This window comes from Myotis yumanensis, unplaced genomic scaffold (assembly GCF_028538775.1).
Source record: "Myotis yumanensis isolate MYYU_CA2020_CCGP unplaced genomic scaffold, mMyoYum1.0.hap1 SCAF_6, whole genome shotgun sequence".
NCBI classification, from domain to species: Eukaryota; Metazoa; Chordata; class Mammalia; order Chiroptera; family Vespertilionidae; genus Myotis; species Myotis yumanensis.
Genome location: NW_027223757.1, coordinates 3,849,721 through 3,867,612, shown reverse-complemented (window position 1 = coordinate 3,867,612; position 17,892 = coordinate 3,849,721). Strand labels below are relative to the sequence as shown.

Here is a 17,892-nt window from a genome sequence, read left to right as displayed (position 1 = left end):
CTACACACTGTTCTGGTTTTATTTGGAGGAAACATGCCCCAGATTATAGGAAGGCTCAGCCAGGACAGGGGGTTGGGCTGGTGTAAGTGTCTCTGTGAAGACATAAGAAAACACGCCCTCTGTGCTGGGCAAAAAAAGGGCAATTAGGGAACTTTTGGTGATACAGAAGGAAGGATGGGAGAGCTGGGCTGCAGCCCCCGTCCTACAACAGACCTTAGGAAACTCATATAACATCTCGCTTCCTTGACTTCTCCTCTAGAAGAGAATGAGGTTAAGGTGGATGATCTCTAAGTTCTGAACTCACCACAGGTCCATAATTCAGGCTCTAAATCAAAGTAAATTCAGGCTCTAAATCAAAGCATCAGGCTTAAAAATTAGAAAGGGGAACGGCAGGGGGTGTGGGCAGATTTAATTCCCTTCCAGCAAAACTTTTTTTCTTCACCTGCGAATTCACCTCAATTCCAAATATAAGACCTCCCACCAGCTCCTGGGAGACCAGCAGCCTGTTAGTTTCAGGGCTGCAGTCCCTGGGGCCAGTTTCCAATCTCTGCCACACGCCCCTTTTGAAACTGCACCAGTCACGAGGCCACTGGGAAATAACTCAATCCTTTCGGCTCCTGTGGACGTTAGACAGGGTTTCTCCACGGGAGCTGCCAAAGATACTAAGCTGCCTTCCGCAGTTTCAAGTTTCTGGTCTACAAAAGAAAGGGAGACTAAACAGAAGGCACACAGCGGGCCGGGGGACACACCGCAAAGTGAGGCCCGGGAAAAGGCTGGTTTCCTCTCCGCTTTTAAGAAGCTACTAAGAACCAAACAGTAACGCTAAGAATGCTTTGAAGGACATGTATTTTAATGTTTTTTGCATTCTGCTGTTGGCTAGTGAGCCACCTGGAACATCTGTTTCTAGCTAGGAAACTGTGGAAAACACTGCACTCTCCCTCAGCCCTCGTTCCTCCCCAGGCCATCCCTCACCTCTAGGACCACATGAAAACCAAGATAAAGGTGGCTGTCCTCATGGTTCTGAGCTAGGTTCTATTCACTAAATTTAAGACTCTGCAAGTTACTGTTAACTCACGTCTGAGTTGCATTCAATATGCCAGGAAATAAGAGAAAATTAAGCTCTGCCTCCTAGACATTATGGGTTTCTCCCCTTTGTGCCAAAAAGCACACACCCTGAACCCAAGCCAGGATCCTCCCCGAGCGATGGCCATACTGCTACAGAATGAGCTGCTCCCTTCTTCCCTGCAAATAGAGAGGTTTCCCTCAGATCTGTAAACGCTCCCCCCGCCCCCCCACCACCATCTTGTCTGTGAAGGTCCGAATCCACATGGAACAGATGACAGGATAGATGCTGAAGGAGAGCATGCCGGGCCGGAAGACAGATAACACTTTCACTTCTAACTACAAGATACACACAGTATTTCCCTCATGCTATTTACATAATTCTATGAAATAATCAGATACAGAGAGGACACTATGCTGTCATACATCTACAAATCAGGGGCTTGTTCTTCTGACTGGTGTCTGATGAGACCTTCCCTTTCCAGCAAGTTTGCCCCCCAGACACACACCAGTCAGAGGAATGAGCCCATGATTTGTAGATGAATGACAACATCAGAACTTTCAAAAAACAGCAGCCACCCCATTTGTCCAGGGTGTCACCAGGTTGTTGTGTTGGCCATGCTCCTCATGACCAACATGAGAAAGGAAGTAGAGTTTAGTGGGGTAGGGAGGCAGGTGAGGAGAAATGAACCAAGGTCCCCTGAAAACATGCTTTACCGTGTCCTTTAATAAACTGGTAAATGTGTTTCCCAGAGTTCTGTGAGCCATCCTAGCAAATTAATCAAAGCTAAGGAGGGGGTTGTGGTAACCTCTGATCTGTAGCCACTTGTGATTGGCATCTGAAGTGGGGGGTAGTCTCGTGGGACTGAGGTCTTCACCTGTGGGATCTGGTGCTTTCTCCAGGTAGATACTATTAGAATTGAGTTAAATTCTGTAGGACACTCAGCTGGTGTCACAAAGTCTTGCCTGATGTGGGAAAAAGCTCCACGCATTTGGTAACCAAAAGTGTCAGAAGTGAAGTGCGCTGTGCGTGGTAAAGGGGACACAGGAGGGAACACTCAGGTGGAAAACGGAGCTTTTCCCTCTGCACCACCTTCCTAGACTTCATCTTGAAGGGGCTCCACTCTCACTGTCCCAGTCCAGTAGACTAGGGTGAATGGAGATGGGGCTGACCCTAACCTACCACCCCAACAGGAGGATTGTCCCAGCCCTTTGTAAGGTCTTCTGTAAGGCTCTGCCACCAACCAACATCACTCTGCAGGCCAGAGGTTGCAAGCTGGTAGCCCCAGGCCCATTCTGGACTTTGCAGGTATGTACCACACACTGTATTTACATCCTCCATTTCCAAATCTTAAAGGTCAGGAGATTTTTACATTGAATATTAACTCCCAGACTATCTTGAAAAATCGGAAGTTATGGCAACACTGGATTGGCCTTTATCAATGGCAACTCCCTTTAAAAGTATTTTTAAACATATTTTTATTGGTTTTTAGAGAAAGAGGAAGGAGAGGATAGAGAGAGAGAAACATCATCAACCGTCTGCCTCCTACATGCCCCTTTCTGGAGATTGAGCCAACAACCTAGGCATGTGAATCAGTGACCTCCTGGTTCATGGGTCGATGCTCAACCACTGAGCCACACCAGCCAGGCAATGGCAACTCCCTTTAAATGAGCACTTGTGTCTAAGTGGCTACAGTCTCTACCTGCTGGCTTCACTCACATAATGTACCTGCTTAGTCCCCATAGGCATTTGATATTGCTACCTCTGCCACAGACAGAAACTTGTGCAGGATAAATGTGGGCAGACACTTTTTTCCCCACTTTGTGGATGTCACAAACACAGTGTCCAAACGTAAGAATCATTTTTAAAGAAGCAAGGGTATAAAGCATTTGTACTAAATTACAAACTGTAATGACAAAACTCATGATTTTGCATTGAGAAATACTGCTTTAAGCCTGTTCCTATAGTCTCCTCATCAGCCTCAATTCTTAAAATTATGATTCATTCTTCAGGATTTTTATTCTTAAAAGATTTATTTTAAAACACATATACTGACATAGAAATTGTTGGCCACAGCATTGTCCTTCTCTGTTTTTACATCAAAATAGTATGAAAGTACATCACAAGGAAATTTTGAACCTTAAAAAAATGAATATTTCAACACATGTTTTCAATTATATTGGAATGAATTTAAAGCTATGGAGACCCAGCTTGGCACATTCAGCAACTGGCCTGATGACCATCCCCACGGCTTAGTCATGTGATACAAACCAGCCTTCTAAACAGAGCCTTCTGAGGTCAGCTTCCAAATGTCATCTGGCCCAACCCAGACCTTTTACAAACAGAGGAAAATATGTATTATCTATCCCTCAAATTCATACACCAGTGAGTAAGTCAGGACATGAGATTCAGCTATTTCATTTGTCCTGAACATTGCATCTCAGAGGCATCAGCCTGCCTTTCTATCGTCTTCCAGGTTTTATTCTCCATTTGAAACAGGAAAAACCAGTTAGGGTAAAACTTTGTTTTCCTCCATGTGTTGGCTTAGAAGATGGCTTGCTTTAACACCCACCAGGTTGAGTGAGAGTCGTTCCTGAGTCAAAAGTGGCACAGTGTTGTTTTATGGCTACACGTAGTATTATTTTAATGTATTGTAGGCAGGAGAATTCCAGAGGCCAACACTAAACTCAAGGGATACTTGACTAACCCAGTAGGAGTCAAATCAGTGTGTACCAGATAGATGCCAAGGAGTCGCCCCTTTCCATGACTAGCTTCTGAACCACCCCGTGAGAGGCTGGCAGTTCCACAGACATGCTCGTGTGCTGCTTCACGGAGGAAAAATCAAGAGTAAGGGCTCAGCTCTCAACCCAGGCTGCAAACAGGGCAGCTATGTTAAATCTGTTTTAAGATTAGCCTACTTAGCCCTAACTGGTTTTGCTCAGTGGTTAGAGCGTCAGCCTGCAGACTGAACGGTCCCAGGTTCGATTCCGGTCAAGGGCATGTACCTTGGTTGCGGGCACATCCCCAGTAGGAGGTGTGCAGGAGGCAACTGATCGATGTTTCTCTCTCATCGATGTTTCTAACTCTCTATCCCTCGCCCTTCCTCTCTATAAAAAATAAATAAAATATATTTTTTAAAAAGATTAGCCTACTTAGAGTTATCTTATTTAAAAGAAAATCTGATGGTTTGAAAACCACTGCTTAAGGATAGATTACATTTGGGCAACCTAAATATCACCACCAAAAAACGGGTTTTTTGAATAACTAGCACACATGACCTAATATAACTATACCCCTCACTATCCAAAGCTATTTGCTTCCTATAACAGAAATCCAGGTAGACACATAGGCTGCTTCTATTGAGTAACTGCTACTAGGCTCACAATGGCAGGTTCACATTGAATCTCCAATGGATTGTATAACTTTGAGCTCTTCACATTTTATTTTATTTTTTTTATTTTGAGAGTATGTATATTAAAGCTGGGGACAGTGAAACAAAGGAAGGGCTTAGGATAGAAGAAGCAACAGGAGAGAGCCTAGGCCAGTGATGGCGAACCTTTTGAGCTCGGCGTGTCAGCATTTTGAAAAACCCTAACTTAACTCTGGTGCCGTGTCACATACAGAAATTTTTTTATATTTGCAACCATAGTAAAACAAAGATGTATATTTTTTATACTTATTTTATATATTTAAATGCCATTTAACAAAGAAAAATCAACCAAAAAAATAAGTTCGTGTGTCACCTCTGACACACGTATCATAGGTTCGCCATCACTGGCCTAGGCAGTGCTCTGCTTTGGCTCTCTAGAGACGTTATAGGAAAAAAGTGAGCCATGCTGGGCAGCGTGGACTCACTGAGAAGTAAAAGTCACAGTGACAGAGTGAGCCAAGGCGAGGCTGCTGTCACCTCACTGAAAAGTCCGAGAAAAGGGGGCCTTGGAGACAGGCTCAGGGGGTTACCCCAGGATGAGTTGCTGCTGTCCATGGCTCTCCTGGTTGCAAGTCATGCCAGAATCCTTAGAACTTAGGGGAAAGAGAGCAGAGATATATGCCTGAGAAAGAAAGGGGGAAGAAAGGTGTGGGCTCCCTCTGCGAGCTCTTCACATTTTAATCACTAAACTTCAATCCAGAAATTTAGGAAGGATTACTGACATCCAGAAAAGGATATAACGAAAGACTCCACACATGTGACCCATATTCAAGCGACTCAAATCCCTTCAAATCATCATTCAAAGAAAATGTTGACAAAGTTCACACACATTTGGATTTCTGGTCATGTATGTAGCCCTCAAATGAAAATACAAAACACTTGATTACCCAAGTTGAGAAATTGACTTACCTATTATAAATGTGAGTCCCCCTGCAACTTCACACCCAATAAGCCATTCTCAACCACCAGCACCTTAGGTAACTGGGCTAAGTAAAAAGCTGAGCTCAGGGTCCTAAAGGAACGAGACATCTCAGGGCAATGGGACTCCACAGTAAGCCCTACAAACATGTTTCTCAAGTCTAAAACTAGAACTCACAATTGAACAAGTTCAACTATGCTTTAGAGACCATTTACACTGAATACTTAAAATCAGAACTGTCTTGAAATGTTCTGATTATACCCTTGCCAAAAGCCCTGAGTCCCTAGGGGAGGTGTGGAAAGCTGAAAGGGAAACAAAGATGAAAGGAGGGGCCAGAAGCAGGGCAGGCACACACTTCATTGGCCTCACCATACGTCCATTGTGAGCCCTGAGCTTCACAACTGCTTCTCACAGATGGCGAAACTGAAGCCCAAGAGGTCACTGCACAGGTGTTGCCTAAGTTGGGAGAATGCCCTGGGCTACTCAGAATACAGTCAAGAACTTGTACTTGGAGCCAGTTCCTAAAACTATTCCATGAGTCAGGAAATTCTATGTGGTTTTTCTCTGGAAACAAAATCAATTTCTCACTTTGTTTTCCTTTTTGCAAAACATATAGATTCCTCTTGAATGTTTTCAATCTGACCCAACACCACTAAATTCTGTAAATATTTTTAGATCAATATTAGCAGATATTTTCCGTGAACCAAGAAGAAGCAATAACTTGCTCATTTAGGGGGGTTGGGAAGAGAAACTAATACATAAGAACACAGGATAGCCCTGGCCGATGTGGCTCAGTTGGTTGGGTATAGTCCTGTGCACTAAAGGGTTACTGGTTCAATTCCCAGTCAGTGCACATGCCTGGGTTGCGGGCTCGATCCCTGATGGTGGACATGCAGGAGGCAACCGATGGATGTTTTGTTCTCACATTAATGTTTCTCTCTCTCCCTCTCCCTTCCTCTCTCTCTCTAAAAAAAAAAAAAAAAAAAACACATACATACATAAATTTTTTAAACAGGATAAACTAAGGCCCAGAGGCAACCACTGCCAGGGTGACAGTGGATGGAAGGCAAAGGCTATAGGCAAAGGAAAGCCCCATGTGGGCCCCTTCCTCAATCATGAATTTCAGCTTGTGTTAAGGTTGTTCAGACCAGCCAGTGTGGCTCAGTGGTTGAGCATCGACCTATGAACCAGGAGGTCATGGTTCAATTCCCAGTCAAACCACATGCCTGGATTGCTGCTTGTTCCCCAGTAGGGGGTGTGCTAGAGGATTCTCTCTCATCATTGATGTTTCTATCTCTCTCCCTCTCCCTTCCTCTCTGAAATTAGTTATATATATATGTGTGTGTGAGTGTATATATATATATATATATATATATGTATTTTTTTAAGTTTGTTCATGTTCTCATTATCACAAAAGTGAAGAGAATTTTGAGCTCTTGTAAGATGGATTTTAGAATTAGTTCTCCCATCTTCTTGAGCTAGGCCTTTTGATCAATAAACCTTTCCTTTCTCTAAGAAAAAGTAAAAAAAAGGTAAGTAAGGAAATATTACATCTTTGACTCCTGTTAAATTCACCCTCTACGATCAGAGTATCTCCACCCTGGAGTGGACATGAACATCCGAGCACCTACTCCTACGAGTGCAGTGTAGATGTCTGCACTTAACTAGAGAACAATCATGTAGTGTGGCTTCCTTAAGTCATTACATAGAATTATCTAAACTTTGGCACTAAGGAAACTAAGTTTTTTGGTGAACGTCCAAGGGAGAAAAGATATCAAAAAGTAAAAATTCTATTTTTCCTTTATTCTCCCATTTTATGAAATCACTTGTTTTTCTTCCTTTTGCCTTTCATTCAATGATCATTTATTTAATCATCATGTCCCTCAGTGGGGAAGCCAGAAGACTTCAGAAACTAGAATGAGGGTGGGAGTTGACATATAATTTCCAGACATCCATACTGGACCCAAAAGACCTGTCAAGATGCCTAATTGCCCCATAAGTCATATATATGAAGCCATGAATCCTTATTCCCTGGATCCGGAAAGTAAATTTTGTTAAGAAAACCTTTCCAGTATGATAATTAAGTCCCTTCTCCAGGTCGGCCAAACACTAGGCCCACAGGCAAATGGCTGAGTCTCAGGGGCTGGAAGTGACCGAAGAAAAGAGCTGAAAATTGGTAGGAGAGTAAGAGGGGCCAATTCTCCATGGCCCTGAGCTCTCAGGCTCATAGACATTAGGTCACAAAGGGGACACAAAGTGAGTGCTGGTAATGGTCAAAGGGAAAACTGAGTGGAGAAAAAAATGAAATTAAAGAAACCAAAGTTGTATCACATCAACCTTAGGGAAATATGCTTTATTTCCTGGTTTTGTTCAGTGAAATGCTCCTATAGCTAATGTTGCATTTGCTTTCTTCATTTCCTCTTTCCTTCTGACATTTCAATTCTCTGGATTAATTTAATGGTGCTAGACAAGTGCTATATAACTAAATAAGCATGTATATTGGATGCCAGAAAAGGTTAAATATTAGTTCATGTCACCCAGCTGGCATGGCTCAGCAGTTGAGCGTTGACCTATAAACCAGGAGGTCACAGTTCAATTCCCAGTCAGGACACATGCCCAGGTTGCAAGCTCGATCCCCAGTGTGGGGTGTGCAGGAGGCAGCCGATCAATGATTCTCTCTCATCACTGATGTTTCTATCTCTCTTTCCCTCTCCCTTCCTCTCTGAAATCAATAAAAATATATTTTTTAAAATATATATAGTAGTTCATGTCTTCATAAATATTAGCATCCTAAATTTAAAATATGAAAGGTAGAGAAGGAGAAAAGCATGACTGAGAGCATACCAGAAGCTTCTCTTAGTTTCAGACAAAAATAATCAGGTAATGAGCCCTAACCGGTTTGGCTCACTGGATAGAGCATCAGCCTGCGGACTCAAGGGTCCCAGGTTCGATTCCGGTCAAGGGCATGTACCTTGGTTGCGGGCACATCCCCAGTAGGGAGTGTGCAGGAGGCAGCTGATTGATGTCTCTCTCTCATCAATGTTTCTAACTCACTATCCCTCTCCCTTCCTCTCTGTAAAAAATCAATAAAATATAGTTTTTAAAAAATAATCAGGTAATGAGGATGAGGTGATGGACAGCTGGGTGAGAAACAAGCACTCAGTCATGTTGTTCTCCCTGTGCCACCTCAGCCAGTGGCAAGAAGCCAGCTGCTCATTCAGTGGGGTCCTTCAACTGCCCAGGCAGGACTAGTGCATTTCATCTAGAGCAGACAACTGTAATACTTGCAATAATAAAGGTAATTTTTAAAAACAGAATTAATGAATGTTTTCAATAAAGTGATCAAAGTAACAAAAATATTTAAATAATTTTCCAATATACTAGCAAATATATATAATGAAAGAAGACATTCTATTAGGAAAGTATCAACAATGCTAAATACTTAGGAATAAAGAATAAAGAATTTGTATGCCTTTCTTTTTTAAATATATTTTATTGTTTTTTAGAGAGAGAAAGGGAGAGGGAGAGAGATAGTTAGAAACATTGATGAAAAAGAAACATCGATTCAGCTGCCTCCTTGCACACTCCCACTGGGGATGTGCCCGCAACCAAGGTACATGCCCTTGACCGGAATCGAACCTAGGACCCTTCATTCCGCAGGCCGGCGCTCTATCCACTGAGCCAAACCAGTTAGGGCTTGTATGCGTTTCTGAAAAATAACTTGTGTCCAGGAAACATAATCAAAGACCTTCCTGTAAGATGATAGCATTCAGCTCAGTGCCTGACACATACATAGTAGGTTCTCAAAAATATTTACTGAACTGACTAGAATTGAAAACTTAACACATTTTGGCAAACTGACTTGGTTTATCCAATCATGTTTGAAGATAAACACAGTTCTATGTCAAGTCTGCCGAGTTTTATCCACAAGGCTCTATGCTTGACAATTTTGTCATTGGCTAGCTTTCTTTGGTTAAAGAGAACTAACTGCTCGTGTGTGATGAGAACAGTATCTCTACGTAATGTTCAAAATGGTGTCTCCAGTAGAATGTCCCCCCAGAACCCAGAAACACCAGGGCAATTGCCTGGGCAGAGTGGTGTGAGTTGGTGGGGAGGAGGGGAGGCAGGAATCTTTGCTAAACTGGGAAGGAGACCAAATTTTCGATCAGCATTATGGAAGCTGGTCAAAAGCCCATCCGCCTGCACACACACACATATGCGGCAGAATGAGAGGCAGGAGTGCTCACCATCTAAAAGTGCATCTACACATAGAGTGTAGCAGCAGGCATAGTTAGAAATAGGTCAAACTCTAGATCCCTCAAAGCTTTGCCCATTTATGGGATACAAACGAGGTCACATCAATTGTAAGAATTCAAAACTATACTGGTCTGGCCTACACTTGCCAATTTGAGACCCCTTGGTCCTCCAACCCTGCCCTCTGCTCCCCCACACAGATAGCCCCCCTCACTTTTCAGTCTTGGTATTTTCTCCAGCACTCTCCATCTCCACCATGTGCCCTGCCCCAGCTGCATTCAGGCCCTTACGGTACCTAAGCTGTTGAGGCAAAACGAGGCAGGAGCCTCATCACCCATGTGAGTTGCATGTGGGCAAGATCACTAGAGAGCTTCTGTGGTTGTCCCTGTCTTACAGAGGTTATTAGTAACACTGCGTCCAGGACCAGGACATTGAACTAGAGACAGATCACAGCATCCATGGTGAAACCTGGGTGTATCTCTCCCCTCCAGGATGGACACTTGCCAACCTAAACTGCCCCTGGTGCAGACTTGGGCAAACACGCTTACCTTGGCCTCTCCCATCACCAGTTTGCCAATCTATCCAACTCTAGCATGGTCACAGTTCAAATTCTATCTCAGAAGTCTCCTCATTGGTGGTGGTTCCAAAAGGCACTGAAAGAACCTGCCTTCTTTCCCCCACCCACAATCATCAGCAGCATCCCTCTTCCGTGTTCTTTTATGAGTAAAACAAATATCACTTCAATCTTGTATAAAGTACTACCCATATGCAGCTGTAAGACAAGCCCATCTAGCCTGACGACCATCCTAAGCCCACGCTATATAAAATTCTGGCATCTCTGCCTCCCAGGATTCCCACCCTCACCCCCACCAGTGAGACTCCAGTGGGGCCTGTCCAACTCAGGTGACAGATTTGGAGGGGCACTTCTCAGTTCCCTTTAGATTCAAAACTAGGGTCCTCCAGCACCTACAGCCTAATGTCCCACCACCCTTCCCCCCCCACCCCCCCACCCCAACACTTTCTGAACGAGCAGGGAGGCAGGAAAGCAGCGCCCTCCCAAATTCCCGCTCCTACCCTATGCTGTTTTCCAAGTGGCCTTTCTAAGTGGAGGAATTTTATGATAATAAAGAACCAGAAACAAAGTATAAGAATTTTAAAAGAGTTGCTCATATCTGAATTTCCACTTGGCATGTTGAGAGCTGTACCCTCTACTTAAGAGCGAGAGGAGTTAGGAAAAAAGGATTGTCTGGCTTTAATTCAAAATGAGGACCTATTTGGAGAGGTGTTTGGTTATATTTGAGGTGTTTGGGGTTGGTTTGTTCATTTTGTAGGGAGTGGTTCGATTGGTTCATCGATAGATGAGCATTTTAAATCGTGGAGACTAGTTTCGTTTTGACAGAGCAACTTTGACTGACTTTTAAAAAAACAAATAAACTCAGTGACTCAGAGACCAGAAGGGAATATAAAATATCCAACCATCCTTCAGTCTTCTAACACAGACATTAAGGGATAGTTTCCCTTGAAGTATTCTTTAAAAGAAGAAAAGAAAAGGAAGGAAAGGAGGGAGGTAGAAAAACAGAAAGAAGAAGAAAATAAAGAAAAAATAGGTTTGTGGGGCGGGGTAGTTCTTTAAAAACATTATATACGTGTGTGTGTGTGTGTGTGTGTGTGTGTGTGTGTTCAAAAACATAAACAGATGTTGAAGGATGATTAAGAATTTAGTAATTTGCTGTTTTAAAACTTTAGCTCTGTACAGATCTCTCCTTAAAGAGAAGTAAATATATGTAGAAAGTAAGAAATTGGGTGTAAATTTGGAATAGCAAGCTAGGTGGTATGGCCAGAGCATTGAGGTGAAGGTAGAGTTTTTTCTAAACACAAAGAAAAGGCTTGGAATTGTACATTTATACTCTGCAAAGAAGTGAGAGCACAGCTGTTAACACTCACGTTTGAAACACATTACTGCTTTGGAATTTGCTTTTTATTGGACTTTGCAAATGGCTAAAACCAGGACTACTAATCATTCTCCTTGACAATGATTTTCTTCTTTTCTTCGAATGCAATCCTGTGAGAGTGGTGCTGACTGGCCTTTTCTGACCCCAGAGAAGCCCTTATCCCAGCAGTCAGCTTCTGGAAGGGAGAACAGCACTTGGCCCCGAATACCATACAGTGGATCAAGCATTTAACTAGAAAATCAAGTCTGTCCAAATCCTTCCCCTGACACAGAAAACAACAGTGCCCACCTCCTAGGGTTGTCGTGAGAGTTAAATGGGTTGACAGTTGTAAAGCACACAGCTCTGTGCTCGCTCTGACCTTGCTTTGCTTGCCTCGCCACTCTATTGGAGAACTCTGCAAGACCATTCTCAGCATTTTCCAATAATTCTTCAAATGTGAATGATCCCAGCAACCAAAAGCTGCAGAATCTCATCATCCTACATTGTTATCTATCCTGTATGAAAGTGAGAAATCTCTCCTAAAGGAGATCTTTAAGCAGTTGAGATGCACACATCTCTCTAAACAAATCATCCAGAAAAAATATCAAGCAACTGCCAAGTAAGTTTTCCTAAACTTCATCCCTCTACCTCAAGCATCTAAAAGTGAAAACCTTTTTCTCTCAGAGAAAATAGCTTTTTCCAACATCAAAAGTCTATTTTAATTTCTAATAAAGAAAATAAAAACAGTAAAGTCTTCTTTAAAGTCATTTAATAAAACAAAGTAAGACATCTGGAAGACAAGAGTGAATTTCTTTTAGATTTACATAAGTTTCTTCTACTTATTTACCCAGGAAATATTTTTTCCCATGGGCCATTAACATGTTTTGAAAGGATAACAAAGGAAAGAAAACGATAAATATATAAGTTAAAACAAGATGTATAACATGGAAATGTAAATATATCATACTTTGTTGCACACAAAAAGCAATACTGCGTATATATGGAGAGTTTTTCTTCACTTCCTCCCCACCAGCCAGATCTGAGGTGCAACATTCTCTAGTCAAGGTCCAAAAGCACTTGATCACCAGATTGTCAAGTCCTTCACCAGCCTGCCATGGGGGGGTTACTACTATACATTCCAAAGAACTGTGGGAACATCTTATAAACAGATAACAAAAGACTATGAGGGACATTGTATAGACAAGAAAACACCTTAGTCATCAAGTCACTGCTCCTCACAGCCTCTGCCTCCTGCTGCTCTCACAGTCCTTAAGCCTTCCCCTCTTTGTGAATTTTATCTTAATTAACTAATCTAAAATGTTTTAAAAACATGCATGCATACTTCCAGCTTTTACAGTATTTACAATAGAAATAAATGGCCCTACCAGTTTGGCTCAGTGGATAGAGCATTGACCTGTGGGCTGAAGGGTCATGGGTTCGATTCCAGTCAAGGGCATGTAGTCAATACTCAGCCCTGGTTGGGGTGAGCGCAGAAGACAACCAATTGATGTGTCTCTCTCTGTCTCTGCCCCTCCTTTCCACTCTCTAAAAATCAACGGAGTACACTTCCAAGCTCTTTCTATGAAGCCAGCATTACCCTAAACCCAAAACCAGATAAAGACACCACAAAGAAAGAGAACTACAGGCCAATATCCTTGATGAACATAGATGCTAAAATCCTCAACAAAATTCTAGCAAATAGGATTCAGCATTACATTAGAAAGATCATACACCATGACCAAGTGAGATTTATTCCAAGGATGCAAGGATGGTACAATATCCGCAAATCAATAAATGTGATACATCACATAAATTGAGAGACAACCATGTAATCATATCAATCAATGCAGAAAAAGCATTTGACAAAATCCAACACCCTTTCTTGATAAAAACTCTCAGCAAAGTGGGAATAGAGGGATCATACCTCAACATAATAAAAGCCTTATATGACAAACCTACAGCCAACATCATACTCAATAGGCAAAAACTAAACTCATTTTCCATACGAACAGGAACAAGACAGGGATGCCCACTTTCACCACTCCTGTTCGATATAGTACTGGAAGTGCTAGCCATAGCGATCAGACAAGAGGAAGAAATAAAAGGCATCCAAATTGGAAAAAAAGAAGTAAAACTGTCCTTATCTGCAGATGATATGATACTATACATAGAAAATCCCAAAGACTCCATCAAAAAACTACTAGACCTAATTAATGAATTCGGCAATGTGGCAGGATATAAAATTAACACCCAGAAATCTATGGCCTTTTTATACACCAATAATAAACTCAGAGAAAGAGAAACAAAAAAAATAATCCCATTTACCATTGCACCAAAAAAAATTAAGATACCTAGGAATAGAGAACCCATAAATCGACCCAAACCAATATGCTCAATTAATATTTGATAAAGGAGGCAAGAATATACAATGGAGTCAAGACAGTCTCTTCAATAAATGGTGTTGGGAAAATTGGACAGATACATGCAAAAAAAATGAAACTAGACCACCAACTTATACCATACACAAAAATAAACTCAAAATAGATAAAGGACTTAAATGTAAGAAGGGAAACCACAAAAATACTAGAGGAATTCAAAGGCAACAAAATCTCAGACTTATGCCGAAGCAATTTCTTCACTGATGCAGCTCCTAGGGCATTGGAAACTAAGAAAATAAACAAATTGGGACTACATCAAAATAAAAAGCTTCTGCACAGCAAAAGAAACCATCAACAAAACAACAAGAAAGCCCACTGCATGGGAAAACATATTTGCCAATGGTATCACCAATAAGGGTTTAATCTCCAAAATTTACAGAGAACTCATACAACTTAACAAAAGGAAGATAAATGATCCAATCAAAAAATGGGCAAAGGATCTAAATAGACACTTTTCGAAAGAGGACATACAGAAGGCCCAGAGACATATGAAAACATCCTCAAAGTCACTACTCATTCAAGAGATGCAAATCAAAACAACGAGATACCATTTCACACCTGTCAGAATGGCCATCATCAACAAATCAACAGATGACAAGTGCTGGTGAGGATGTGGAGAAAAAGGAACCCTCCTGCACTGCTGGTGGGAATGCAGACTGGTGCAGCCATTGTGGAAGACAGTATGGAGTTTTCTCAAAAAGTTAAAAATGGAACTCCCACTTGACCCAGTGATCCCACTTCTAGGACTATATCCCAAGAAACCAGAAACAGCAATCAGAAAGGATATATGCACCCCTATGTTCATAGCAGCACAATTTACAATAGCTAAGATTTGGAAACAGCCTAAGTGCCCATCAGCAGATTAGTGGATTAAAACACTGTGGTACATCTACACAATGGACTACTATGCCACTATCAAAAAGAAGGAACTTTTACCATTTGCAACAGCATGGATGGAACTGGAAAGCATTATGCTAAGCAAAATAAGCCAGTCAGCGAAAGACAAATATCACATGATCTCACTCATATGTGGGATATAAGGATCAACATAATTTTTTTTTTTTTTTTTTTGATGATGTGGTGACCTTTATTGATGCCAAGACACACAGTTCGAAAGCGGAGGAGCAGTTCAAGTTTGAGGTCAAAGAAATCTCCTGGAACAATGACAATGACATGTTCTTCCTGACAGATGGCAATGGTTGCATCAACATCCTCAGCTACCCAGAGCTGAAGCATGTGCAGTCCATCAAGGCGCACCCTTCTAACTGCATCTGCATCAAGTTTGACCCCACGGGGAAGTACTTTGCCACAGGAAGTGCAGATGCTTTGGTCAGCCTCTGGGATGTGGATGAGTTAGTGTGTGTTCAGTGCTTTTCCAGGCTGTGTTGGCCTGTGAGGACCCTCAGTTTCAGCCACGATGGGAAAATGCTGGCTTCAGCATCAGAAGATCACTTTATTGACATTGCTGAAGTAGAGACAGGAGACAAGCTATGGCAGGTGAAGTGTGAGTCCCCGACCTTCACTGTGGCTTGGCACCCAAAAAGGCCTCTGCTGGCATTTGCCTGTGATGACAAAGATGGCAAATGTGACAGTAGTCGGAAAGCAGGAACTGTGAAGCTGTTTGGGCTTCCCAACGATTCCTGATTAGGAGGACCTGGCGAGGGAGACAGATTAAACTAAAATTAATTGGTCTGCCGAAACCGGTTTGGCTCAGTGGATAGAGCGTCAGCCTGCGGACTGAAAGGTCCCAGGTTCAATTCCGGTCAAGGGCATGTACCTGGGTTGCGGGCACATCCCCAGTAGGGAGTGTGCAGGAGGCAGCTGATTGATGTTTCTCTCTCATCGATGTTTCTAACTCTCTATCTCTCTCCCTTCCTCTCTGTAAAAAATCAATAAAATATATTTAAAAAAATAAAATTAGTTTGGTCTGTCTCTCCGAGTTGATGTGCAACTACAGTATTTATACATTGCTATAAATTATAAAAGTCTTTTTTTCAGGCTGCCCAAAAAATAAATAAAAAGTACAAATGGGAGGAAAATGGGGTCACACCTAGCTGGGTTTAATCATAATACATTGTTTTTCTAAGACAATCAGCAATTTTTCTATGCCACGGCCCCTGCCCCCAACACAATCAGTAATTTTTCCATGCTGCAGTTTCTCCCCCTAGCACATTCCCTACTGGTCTTATGCCCGAATCAAATCTTTGATTCAGCACCCTCCTCTACGATATGAAATTGAGGAGGCATTTGGAAATGTTGGGGTCCAACCCCAGCAGGTCCAGGGGTTCCCCAAGGTGTGGACGGAGTCGGCAAAGAAGGAATGACACGGAGACAGCCTTCAGTTGATCAGCAGCCTAGCCAGGACTTCTAGCCAGGATCTCCAGCCAAAGTTCTGGTCAGGATCTGATCAGGATCAACATAATTTGATGAACAAGAATAGATCCAGAGACAAATGGCAGGGGAGGGGGGGTTAGAGAGCAACCAAAGGACTTGTACACATGCATATTAGCATAACTAATGGACACAGACACTGGGGCAGTGGGGGCTTGCCCGGGGTGGGAATGGCTGGAGGGGGGGCGGTCAATTGGGGGGAAAAAAGCCTTATGTAAAACTTTAGACAATAAAAAAAAAAATCAATGGAAAAATATCCTCTGGTGAGGCTTAACAAATAAATAAATACAACAGAAAAAATGAAACAACCTAAATATACAAAAGTTGAATGCTTAAATTATGGTATGCCAAGCCAATAGACTGCTGAGAAGACATTTTAAATAATGGTGATAAAGGCTATGGAGCTTCATCCCTATAGCTATGGCCCCAAATGTCCTTGGGTAATGAAAATTGGGAAACACAAAGATCATTTGACTGGCAAAACTTAGGAGAATCATATTATGAGGGTCAATAAATATTTGAGATTTCCCTCATAATTATTTATGAACTCCAAAATTGCAATCACTTCCTCCCCGTTCTTACACATATTCCATCCTTATCTCAATAGACACTGTGGCTCCTGTATGACTGGACGGTGAAAGGGAGTGGACAGAACCTTAAAGACAGGATGAGCATAAAATTTGTCACCCAAATGAGGAAACTGCTGAGGATATAAAGAAGCACTCTCAGAATTATGCCAGCACAGCAGTTGTAACCCAGGAATGTTCCAGTAGAACTACTACATCTCATCACCCTAGGAGTCTACAAGTTGTGGGAGAGAACGCTTGTGCCTCTAACCTTAGCCTTTTGTTCTAATTGGCTATTTTATCCTACTATATGCTCTTGCTCTTTTAGATCCATCTTCCATCACCCAAAGCAAAAATCCAGGCTTTCCCAAACATCTTTATATATATATATATATATATTTTTTTTTATTGATTTCAGAGAGAAAGGGAGAGGGAGAGATAGAAACATCAATGATGAATCATTGATCAACTGCCTCCTGCATGCCCCCTACTGGGGATCGAGGATGGATCAGTGCTCACTGGACTTAACTGACCACAGTATTTTCTCAGGAGATCAGGTTTACGCTAAAGCCAGCCTGAGGGGCAGTTTTCTGAACCCATAATATTCTCATTCCCAACTTCCATTGGCTGCTGGTCCCACTAACCGAATCATTCTTGTGGTTAGGTTCTTCCTGGTGTTCAATAATTATTCCCCCTGCTGGAAGTTTTACACTGTGATTTCTTATTCCACTGTTCTGGACTAATCAGAATACAGTAATGGAAGCTTCTCTCTTCCAAACATGAGCCACAGGTCGTTAAGTCCCCATCAAGCTGGTTTGGGTGTAGTTGTTCGTATTCCTCTTTTTTTCCAAACTCCAGGTCAAGATTTTACTCCTCTCAACTTTATGCCAACATGTGATT

At 42.1% G+C, this 17,892-nt stretch overlaps 1 pseudogene; it reads left to right on the top strand.

Moving 5' to 3' along the window:
• Positions 1-14,931: 14,931 nt before the first annotated feature.
• On the top strand, positions 14,932-15,679 carry LOC139012770 (THO complex subunit 3 pseudogene; annotated as a pseudogene).
• Positions 15,680-17,892: the final 2,213 nt, after the last annotated feature.